Source organism: Ursus americanus, chromosome 3 (assembly GCF_024610735.1).
Source record: "Ursus americanus isolate L20-20 chromosome 3, mUrsAme1.1.p, whole genome shotgun sequence".
Taxonomy (NCBI): domain Eukaryota; kingdom Metazoa; phylum Chordata; class Mammalia; order Carnivora; family Ursidae; genus Ursus; species Ursus americanus.
Genome location: NC_142129.1, coordinates 80,963,045 through 80,975,127, shown reverse-complemented (window position 1 = coordinate 80,975,127; position 12,083 = coordinate 80,963,045). Strand labels below are relative to the sequence as shown.

General features: G+C 35.1%; 1 protein-coding gene across 7 annotated transcripts in view; it reads right to left on the bottom strand.

The window, feature by feature from the left end:
• MAGI2 (membrane associated guanylate kinase, WW and PDZ domain containing 2) overlaps positions 1 to 12,083 on the bottom strand; it is a 1,265,804-nt gene that overhangs the window by 1,014,654 nt on the left and 239,067 nt on the right. The window lies entirely within an intron of this gene.

Genomic DNA, 12,083 nt, shown 5'->3' with positions numbered 1-12,083 from the left:
ATAATTTTCTGATGTTGAGAATCAAGTGTCTTTAGGTAGGAAAGGAAATCTTTTTTTCTAATTTACACAGGGGCACTCTAGAGGTTAGTAGTGGACCAGTGCAGGTAGGTTTATAATACCAATAGGAACTAAAAGGCAGTTCAGTGGAATGCAGGCTATAGATTCAGACTCCCTGGTCTTATTGTTATCTGCTCTGACATTTTCATCAAACTACTTTACAACCGTTTCCTCGTTTGTAAAATGAGATCAATAACAGTATCTATTTTACTGGGTTATGGTGATGATTAAATGAATTAATGAATGCAAAGTTTCCAAAAGTTAACTATCATCATCATTAACTAATTTTTACCTAAAAGTTTTACTCACAATGTGCCAGAGACTGTGCCAAGTACCTTTTATGATATTTTCAAATAACACTAAAAGGTAAAGGAAAGAGGTCACAGATACTAACTAACTTACCCAAGCTAAAAAGTGGACTTCCACACCCTTTGGATTCCATACTGCTAATCCTGAAATCATTCACTCATTCATCCATTCATTCTAGATATATTCATAAAAGGAAAAGTGATAAGGATCATGGAGCAGATACTAGGCTAATTACAATGCAAGATAATAATAAGTGATTCAAGACCTAAGAAAGGTGCTGGGGAGAAAGAACTTAGCTAGTATAGCAGGGCAAATAAAAGGTCACAGAGGAGATCATTTGGGAAGAAGAAAGATTAGAGTATTTCCAACAAGTATGTGGTCCAACATCTTCTGGTTCCCAGGTCAATGCTATTCATAATTCCTCTTCCTCCCAACTCCTCTCTCCTGGCCTGAGGGACTCATCTGGTTTGTGGGTGTTATGAAGCTAAAGGATAATCACTCTAGTGAATTAACACAGGTTTCATCTACACTCTGTAAACAATATAGTACTCCTTCCAGGACTAGGTAGGAAGATGTGAACGAACATACAAACATTCTCCACCTTTGACAGATGAACTCAGAAAATATAAATACTATGTACCTGAAGTATGCTTCATTCTTTAGTAAGTACTTTGACATTTATTATTTCATGGATATTCCATAATAATTTTCCATAAGAAGTTTAAATTTTATTATCTGCATTTGACAGATGAGGAAATTGAGACCCAGTCAAGCTGAGAAATGTCAGAGTCTAGATTTGAACCTGGATTTTCCAACTATAAATCTTTTTTTTTTAAAGATTTTATTTATTTGAGAAAGAGTGAGAGTGAGAGTGTGAGCACACACAGAGGGAGAGGGAGAGAGAGAAGCAGACTCCCCTGCTGAGCAGGGAGCCCAGTGTGGGGCTCAATCACAGGACCCTGGGATCATGACCCGAGCTGAAGGCAGATGCTTAACTGACTGAGCCACCCAGGTGTCCCTCCAACTCTAAATCTTGTTTTGTTTCAATTACATATTCTTGCTTCCCCTCCTTGTAATTTATGAAACCTGAATTGATGAAAAAAAAAAAACGCCTCAGTGACAACGGTATTGTAACATGTCCCTGTTTTATAATTATTGAATTAAAAAATAGTTTATATTTTTAGAAAGCTTTAGATTTACAACAAAATTGAGAGGAAGGTACAAATATTTCCTATAATCCTCCTATCCCACACATGCACAGCTTCCCGCATTACAACAGCACTCACCAGAATGGTATATTTTTACCCATAATGAACTTATATTGACACATCACAATCACTCAAAGTCCATAGTTTACATTAGGGTTCAGTCTTGGTGTTGTACATTCTATGAGATCAGACCAATGTAATGACCTATATCCACAATTATAATATTATACAGACTATTTTCACTGCCTTAAACATCCTCTCTGCTCTGGCTCTTCATCTCTCTCCCCGTCATCCTTGGCAACCACCAAACTTTTTATTGTCTCCATAGTTTTGCCTTTAACAGATAGTCACATAGTATAAAGACTTTGCAGATTCACTTCTTTCATTAAGTAATATGTATTTAGTTTCCTCCATGTCTTTTCATGCTTAGGGAGTTCCTTTCTTTTTAGCACTGAATAATATTCCATGGTCTGTATGTACCACAGTTCATTTATTCATTCACCTACTGAAGAACATCTTGGTTGCTTTCAAATTTGGCAATTATGAATAAAGCTGCTATAAACATCTGTGTGCAAGTTTTTGTGTGGACATAAATCTTCAACTCTTTTAGGTAAATACCAAGGATCATGATCACTGGATAGTAACAGTGTGTTTGTAAGAAATCACCAAACTATCTTCCAAATGGCTGTATTGGTTGTATTCTGACAGCAATCTATCAGAGTTCCTATGTCTCCACGCCCTCCTCGCCAGCGTTTGGCATTGTCAATGTTCCAGATTACAGTAATACTAATAGGCTTATAGTGGTATCTCATTGTTGTTTCTAACTTAAAATTTAATCTGGATATTTAATTTTAATGAAAATCTAGTTAAAATTCTGTTCATTTCTATTAAAATATCTATGTTAATGTTTTTCAAACTTGAGTATTGGTCACACTCCTTCATATAGGAAAATGCCCCCGAGTCTCTACTGCTCACCTAAGTTATATTTATTCAAATGCTACTTAAATACTTGCAAGTGTAAAACAAGATATTAATCTCCTTTCCTTCTAGCTTTTGTACAACTTTTATGATTATAAACCACAAAAAGATGCAAATTAAATACAAAAAAATTAAAAACCCAATAAAATTCAAGTTAGGAATACTAATTAATTAATTTTTAAGAATATTAATTACATGTGATAAATGGTAATATCCTGCTGAATTTGGGTCACTTATATTGGCTTTTACAATAGACAGATGTATTTATATGTTCTATGTAGATCATTGTCATTATCAGTATCAATATTTTTTTTACATTTAACCCATTTTAACTAATAGTCTCTGAAATCCATTGAATCCCTAAATATAATATCAAATATAAAAATGAAAAGCATGTAACATTTTTTTTTTTAATCACAGAATTACTACTATTAGTGTTAGACCTCTTTCAGAATGGTACATACTCAGATGGGATTCAGGCAGCATACCTGCCCAAAAGTGAGTATCTAACTATAGAGGCAGGTTCCTTCCTATGCCCCACGTCTGTACCACTGGGAAACCTATGACAACTAAATTGCCCACCACCAGTTTCTTAACTTGGAAACTTTTGTTCTTGTAGAGACTCATAATTTTATCTGCTCTTCTATTGTATCGATTGTATAATTCACATACTATGTCTTCATTGCTTTTCTTATTAGCCCAAGACAAAAGAGTACATAGTACATCTGTATGATAGGACATTCATAATGTTAAAATCTCATCTGATTAAATGAAAAAATTAAATCTTAGTATATTAAGATGTCTTTCAATTGCCAATTCTCACTGCAAAAAAAAAAAAAAAGTAGAAAAAGAACTGTTTCTATAACTGATAAAAGTAGTTGATCTGAGGAAAATAAATTACGATCTCTGTTATTTTTACTTTGGGAAACCCCAACCTAACTGGGAAGCCAGTATACTAAGCAAACACATTAAAAGTGAAGCACTGTTTTTTTTTTGTTTTTTGTACGGGTCCTACAGAACCTCCTTGAATCAAAATAGAGAAGGCAAATGGAAATTCTAGTGCAATGCTCAGTTATTAGTTGATATAAGAAGGAAAATGAAAACAAAACCAACTTTTGCAGGCCTCTGAGATTTTTGTCCACATATTTCTCGTTAAACCCTCTTTAGTAATAATGAGTTCATTTTTCACTTTTCAGTAGAACACTTTTTGCTCCTTAATTTGCTATACTCTTCAATTTCATCTAAAAACTTAAAGACAGTATGGGTCTTGCTTGCTGGTGCCTTCCATTTTAACTTAGATGTCTTTTACAAAGTTGGTAAAATTTGTCTCAACTGAAAACCTCACAGTGCCTCAATTGGGAATTGTTTATGGAACTTTCAAACAATTTTTCACCCACCTTCTCTACACTGCACAGCTTACATAGGAAAAAACAAACTTTCTCTTCCTTCCAATTATTGTAAAATCCAATATGGCAACAAAATTGAGAATAACCAATGAGTTCTATGCTTCTATTGTTTTTCAAAGTGTTGTGCAATCATCAATATTAAGATTTAAGTCAAGCAAACAAGTAGAAAGTATTAGGATATCTGAAGCTGAGTATAATTAGATGCCAAGTATGAAGAAATGTTTGTAAACATCTCAATAGAAGGATTTGACATTGGCTGAGAATGGATACAATGCCCTATTTATGTAATAAATACAGAATTGAATTAGCCAGTACTCATTAACAGGAATCTATAACATGCAACATAAATATTTTGGAAATGGATAATGTAGGGGGGATGGGCAATAAGGATGGTTCTCAGAAGGTGACATAATTTTCTTAACATACAATTTTGAGAAGTATCACAACGGCATCAGGCAATTACGACTATGGATGTGATTTATATGTAAAGTGGTTGAAGGGAACAGGCTAAGAAGGATTGTCAGCATCGCTTTAGGGGGAGTTGAATGAGACAATAAAAACTGTAGAAAGAAAACAATATCAGGGAAATGGGTCTAGTTTTTGAAAAGATAACTCTATCATTTTGAAATAAATATCAATTATCTGATTATTTGTAACATTGCAGGAGGTGTGCTGCAAATGGAAATACACAGATTTTTTTCTTTGTTTCTTTCAGTGTTCATTCCAAAGGAAGATATTCCTATAGACATGTAGCCACTGGATATATAGAAGCAACACCAACTCATGCATAATATCCCAATAAAATATTTATAACACACACAAGTTAAAGAGCTGTGTGTTTATGGGATGGAAGAAGAACTTTTAGACCACATGATAAATTAGGCCCCAGAGCAGTCCTCTGCTTCCTGTCTATTGCTACTTTTCTACCTTCATCCTTGCCTTCCCTTCTCCATCTGAAGACTGCTCTTTACTAAGGCTCTGCATGTGGTCTGATTCTTAACATTTAAATTTGCCAGAGAGATAAAAAGAAAGCAACATATTTCCAAATGTCTCATATTTATCTTCTTTCCTATTCTCTTCTACTCTTACGTACAAGATAAAAACTGCAGTCAGGTAACAACACATCTGGGGTCAAGAAACCTGGGTTTTAATCCAGACCTCTCCCAAGACCTGTTAGAAAAGCTACCTTATTTTTTTTTTAAGTTTTATTTATTTATTTTAGTGGGGAGGGGACATAGGAGAGGGAGGAGAGAGAAAGGGAGGGGATGGGGGGGGGGAAAGAATCTCAAGCAGACTCTTCACTGAATGCAGAGCCCCATGACCCTGAGACCATGACCTGAGCTGAAACCAAGAGTTGGATGCTCAACCAAATGAGCCACCCAGGTGCCCCAGAAAAGCTACCTTAAATCCATGAGTCTCACCTGCCAGAATTTTGCCACAGTAAGTGGCAGTTACTAGGGAAATCACATATTTTACTATAATTTTCTGTTCTACAGATTAGAAAATTGTGAGTCAGTGAGGTTAAACTTGGAGACTGAATAGGCACTAACATGCAAGAGAGCTAGGACTCAAGCCTGTTTCAGGGACTCCACTCTGATATATGATTTCCCTAGTAACTGCCACTTACTGTACTTGTGCTATGTTCCAGGTACTGTGAAATAGGTGGGAGGATCGTGTTTGGTCTCAGGAGTGTTATCTACTATAGCTAAGGAAGGCTATCAGGAAACAAGGAGGAAATCTGGTGTGCGATGAAGATGCATGTTTAGTTCTTTATTATAATTCTAGATCAATAAGCAACAGTCACATTACTACCTGGATGTAATGGCTATTTCCATAGTAATAACAGTTTAAGCAAATGAACCAAAAAAACTTAATGTGTAACCTAATGTTTAATCTCAATTATTACATGGAGGCTGCAGTCTTAGTGAGCATAGTTCTTATTTACAATACTTTCAGGAAGTTAATGGAAATGAAGTGAAGATGAGAGTAAGCCTTGAATTTCAGTAAAGTGTGTGAACCTTAAGCAGGGCATGGCTTGCTTAACAGCCCCTCAAATTCGCTATAGCTTGGAAGCAAGCAGCTTTCTAAAGGCAAACACAACTGATCAGTTTTAACTCTCCTGGAATACATTTGTCATAACCCATAGACTGAGAGACTATTTTTAGAAGATTCTGTCCAGGTCTTTGATAAATCATTTGATTCGTCCAAGGCACTGACTTCTGATAATGATAGCCGATCACACTTGCTGGCTTAAAGCAATTCTTATTTGTCAATGTAAAGAAATCATGTGGTCCAGTAGATTTTTAGCTGAATGTAGAATCTAAACATTGGGAGTCGAGTTCTAGTTTTGTCATTGACTCAGTAGATGATTTTTGCACGTCATTTAATCTCTGTGTATCTATTTTCCAAACAGGTAAATATAATCTTTAAAGTCCATAAGCTTCTCAAAAGAATAATTTCTCTCTGCTGTTAACAGACTCTGAAATGCTGTTTCTCTCCTCTGAGATGATGGTAATTATTATTATGCCCTGATTATATACACATGATGGATGTAATGCTTAAAAAAAAATAACTAGAATATAAGAAGTCACTTCAAGTCTTCAAATATGAAAAAAGCAATGAAAAACAGGGTAATTCTGACCTCATGGATAATGATTAGAAAAATAAAAAGTCAAAACAGCACAACTTTTGAAGATTTTTCTCAATCTATAATCTGAACTTCAGATTATAAACCTTAATCAGCATCACAGAATGTTATTTCAAAATAACAGGATGCATTTTCCAGTTTTTTAAAAAGATTTATGTACTAATTTTAGAGAGAGAGAGAGCATGAGTGAGAGGAGGAGAGGGAGAGAGAATCTCAAGCAGACTGAGCGCAGAGCCAGACATGGGGCTCAATCTCATGATGCTGAGATCACAACTTGAACCCAAACTGAGTCGGACACTTAACTGACTGTGCCACCCAGGTGCCCTTCCAGTTACTCTTAATATAGCTTTGATTTATTTGATCTACTCTAGTTCCTAAAAAAATCAAAGAAATGACATGGTGTTTTATCATACTGGAAAATTATGAGATTACTTTAAGATATTAAAAATGTAAATGGCATTTTAATATTTGGCAATGACAATATTATTAGGTACATGACCTTCTTGGGTTTAGTTACAGCACTAATACTAATTCAAGTATCCAGTGCCTTAATCAGTTTCTGAATGTTTCTAGGTTTTTCAAGAAAAAGCAACACTAGCAATGAACTGACGAACTTTCTGATTCTCTCTCTCAACATTCTGTAAGTCAATTTTCCTTGGCTAATTCACCATCACCACAAACCCTAAATCCCTTAATTATACCCTTCCTCCAGGTAAGGTACACCCTTCTCACAATCCCAGTTTCTGCCTTTGATAGTTTCTCAAACTTGGATTCTTATTTCAACTCTTTACGTTCCCTGTCTTGAATTATCTTCATCAGGTATAACATTTATCAAATAATTTCTTTGTTCCAGATACTGTCTTGGATACTGAAAATACAGACAACAAGAAGACATAGCTTTTGCTTATAATGGATTTCTTATATATTTGACTATGCAGAAGTCACCAAGGCATTCCAGTTTTTCCTCTCAAATGTCTGCACCCTGCTATCATTTCAACTGGTCTAAATCTCCATCATCTCAAGCATCAATTAATCTAACATTCCCTACTTCATTGGCCAAAGTCATTCCTTACCCTCTTCGCTCCTCTCCCCTTTCCCTCATTACTTCCAAAATTAATGGTGCACATCATTGTTATGCTAATTTTCCTTTAGTACATGTTTATCATTTCTTTGCTCAAAAGCCAATAATTATTAATGTACCATATCTGCATTCAATAATCAAGGCAGATGTTCAAATAAAATTGTTTCCACAAATATCTAAAAGGAAATTTCAACTCCAGACTTGCCAGCTTCTTGCTGCCCCATTATCCACCCTCCCAAAGCTAAGTTCTCTATGGCTTTGTTCACGATTTTATTTCCCAGATATGGAACAGCTGCCATGCTCTTCTGTATTTATGTAAATTCTTAACGGCTCAGTGAGGCTCAAGTTCCAGTATCTAGCAAATTTCAGTTTCATAAGATATCTATGTTCTGAATATCTATATATTTCTAGTTTGTGACACATAGTATGGTACTTTCCTGTAGTCTGATAGTAGTTTTTCACCTACATTATCTTGATGACAGGGCCAATGCTCTCTGTCTTTCCTGGCTATTTACCTTACACCCACATTGGCTGGGCATAATAGGTACAAAACACTTTCTCAAGATCATGACTTGCAGCGTGAGGATATATATCCCTGGGTCTTATACATCCTGGTTTTAATTACAGTCAATATAGACACTACTGAAGTTTAATGAGAAATACACTTTCTTGTGATAAAATTCACATGTTCTTTTATTCTTCACATCAGTTCTCGTTCTGTTATTTGGATTGCTTGATTGGCTCATGTTTATACATTGGTGTCTGTTACAACCTCCCATAATTACAGTGTGTGTTATCAGAACTTACTTTTTTCTACTAACATGTGGGTTTGGTTTGCATTAAACATGAATTTCTGTTAAAAATAATTGAGAGACAGATTTTATCTCAATAGTTGTGTGTGTGTGTGTGTGTGTGTGTGTGTGTGTGTGTGTGTGTTTAATAGGAAGGCTTCTAAACTAAACATACATCCTTAAGGCCATATGCTTTGGTCATCAGATACCAATGTAGGAAGAAGACCCAAAGATGGGTGTGTTGAAGATCTGAAACAGGGAGAACACTTGTAGTGAGTGTCTGTGTGTGTGTGAATGTACATGTGTGTGAGTAATAACAATAATATTATCATGTTATGATGTCAACCTACAAGTTTAGTCTTAAAAAGATGTAAGGTATTCAGCAGAACAGAAATTAGAGGAGGTCCAAAGACCCGAAGAACCTCTTACTTGCCCAGATTCTACCTTTAATCCTGTCATTTCTAGCTCCACACTTTTACCTCCTAACCAGTATCCTCTAAATTGTTCCCACCTTTCGAGTGTCTTGAATATCCTCAGTCATGGTCCCTGATCCACCAGCACACAAGCTGGAAAGTTTCCCACGCAATAAACAGGCAGCATGTCAGTCGGAGCCCACAGACCACCCTCTCGTTCTTTAACAAGTGACACTTTCATCTTTATGACACTAATACCTGCATCTCCCTATGCCATGCTTCATACAGCAACTCAGACAATGTCATGTCTTACTCCTTTTATAAAAGCCTTTTGCAGCTTTGTTCTGATAACTGAACAAGGAGTGAAAACAAAAGATTGCTCAAATTGTTTTCAAACTTCCTTTGTTTATTATAATCTAGAAAAAAGTTCATAGTAAATTGGATATAATCCCCACATATAGTTTTCACTCTCTACATAAATGCAACCAACAAAATTTTACACAGTGCTGCTAGTAATTTTGGCTTTGATTTGTGCATAGTAGTAAGATGTAGAAAGTAGACAGATGATCTAATACCCCTCAAAGCGAATAGTTACATGTGCCTCATATCAGGCTCTAGGAATATAGCTAGGGATATCTTGACAATTCTGTTTTCCAATGTAAAGTGATGTGAAGTTATGACAGTACATAAATACAGTTTATTGCAACATTTGCTAAGATAAAAACATGTCCGTAAGAATTGGATTGATTAAATTCCTCACACATTTCCATACTTCTGAATGTGCACTGTTAGGTCCCACTTTAGAGACCATTTTCCATTTACTTTGGTAATGTAACTCAAGTAATAATGAACACAGACTAAGAACTCTGGCCACAATACCACAATGGCAGTGTAGATGATAAATACCGAACTTCAAATCCCACATTTGAGGACCAACGCCCAAAAATAGAAACCAGTGAACCACTGCTTTAAAAGTATTTTGTTAGATATAGAACAAATGTGAGCTTCTGCTTTTCAGCATAGATTAGAATTAATTCTGGTAATTTGTAAAAGCTTCTTAACAATAGTTAAAACATAATTATATGATCATTATCTGATACTTAAGTATGCCCTCAAATTTCAATATTACTATCAGGCATAGAGTAAAACATTAAAAGATAAAATAAACTATATCTCTTATAGAAACTACTAGGTCATGTAATAAAAATCGTTTCAGTTAAAATCTACCTTCCAAATAGGAGTAGGAAGAAAGGAATTATTTAATTATATACATAGAAAGTAGTTAACTAATCCATGGGGATGATATAATTATATTCCCACTTGTATACAATACTTTGCAGTTTATCAAATATGTATTATCTCATTTGCTTTTTGATTTAGTTTTCTCATTTGTAATGTAGGGCAATGGTTGTTTCTACCTCATAGTTGTTTGGAGGAAAATGTGTTGTTAAATGTATGCAAAATTATGCTTAGAACAGTGCGAGGCACATAAAAAACACCATAAAGCTGTTAGCTATTATCTACAAAAATAAGTATAATAGTGAGAATTGAGTAAATTCATATAAGATACTTTGTGCCTGATATATAGTAAGTGCTCAGTGTAAATGCTAGTTACCTAAGAAGTAGATAGTACATATTATCACTCCCATTTTACAGATAAAGAAACAATGATTAGAAATTCAAGCAAATCCTCCAAAGGTCAAACAGTGTTATATATATGAAAGTCAACACATTCACATTTTCTCTTTAAAAATTTCTATAGAATATTTCATTTTTAACAGGTCCTATCCTGACCCCCTCCATTTATACTTTCTATTTGTTTCTGTGAATGCTCTGTGTGACAACTTATTCAGGGAAAGAGCTGTTGCTCTAATTGTGACTCTGCTTTCACATTTAAGTTATTGTTTCATTTTTGGTTTCTATGGAAATGAAATTTCTTACTGCACTGCTGGATTTGGAAATGTTATTCTAGCAACATGGTGGTTCTTTGCAGAAATGGAGGAGCTGAACTGGGCTTTAAGATCAGGAAGTTGTTATTTAACATAGTTTGAGTATAAGGATCTACTACTTCTTAGAAAATAGATATGCTAATTCTCAACATAGCTTGGTCCAAGAAGCATATTTCTTTCATACTGCATTTTTGTATTAGAAATATACATAAAAAGTATATGCTCTTGTCTTCTGTTTCACCTTTCTTTCAAACAGACATGTTTTTAAAAAAGTTTCCCACATATTCCACAGTTCATTCATTACTCTGGGTTTCCAGGGAATACTAGGAAATGCATGACGTTCTATAGAGTACAAGAGTTACTAAAATAATAGTCTGCTGATTTGGTCTCAACAGGGAGATATTATAATATCATCTTTGAGTTGTTAAAAAAGAAACCACCGACAACTAAATAAAATGTATTTTAGGCAAACATCTGCAAAAAGAGCAGATAAGTTAGGGAGAACACACAGGAAGACCTAATCTAGTCCTGCTGTGAAAATCCAGGTTGAAAAAAAAAAAATGCCAATAAAACACATACTGGTTGCACTCAGTCCTCAGAAGGCTAATGCTGGCGTTCACTTTGTCTATTTCCAAGAGCCTACACAGCATCTGGCTTCTGAATCTCTGCCACTCCAGAACTAAAAGCTTCAGGGATTTTAATTTCTGCATTTATTTTTGGGGAATCAGAAGTACATTATGTCTGACACATTCGTTTTCTCTAGGCAGACTGATGGAGAGTGAAGTAGTGAAGTAGGAAAATGCAATTCGCAATTAAGGAATTTGGTCATAGGGCACTAATAGAATGTCATGCATTCCAAACAATGCATGGGGCACATTTCTCTCTAATTTAGCAATCTGGAGTTTGGGCATGGGAGAAGGATAGACCTTTGAAGACTAATAATCAGTTACTGTCAGCTCATTTCTGGTATCTCTCATTTTGGTAGTAGTCACCGAAGAGAGTGATAGGAGGGGTAGCTTTTTCCATTTAAAGAAATCAAAAGCTACACTAAACCTTTGTTGACATTCTACAGTCCAAACTGCTATTGTTCTGTGCTTACTTAATAAGTAAGACAAAGGCTCATTGTGTAAGCTTTAAATCAAGATATGCAAAACTGGACTCAGTTGTTATTTGGAAGAACAAGAGCAGAATCAGCCTTAGGCAAATATGGAAGAAGATGAAGCATGAATTTCCAGGGATTCTTT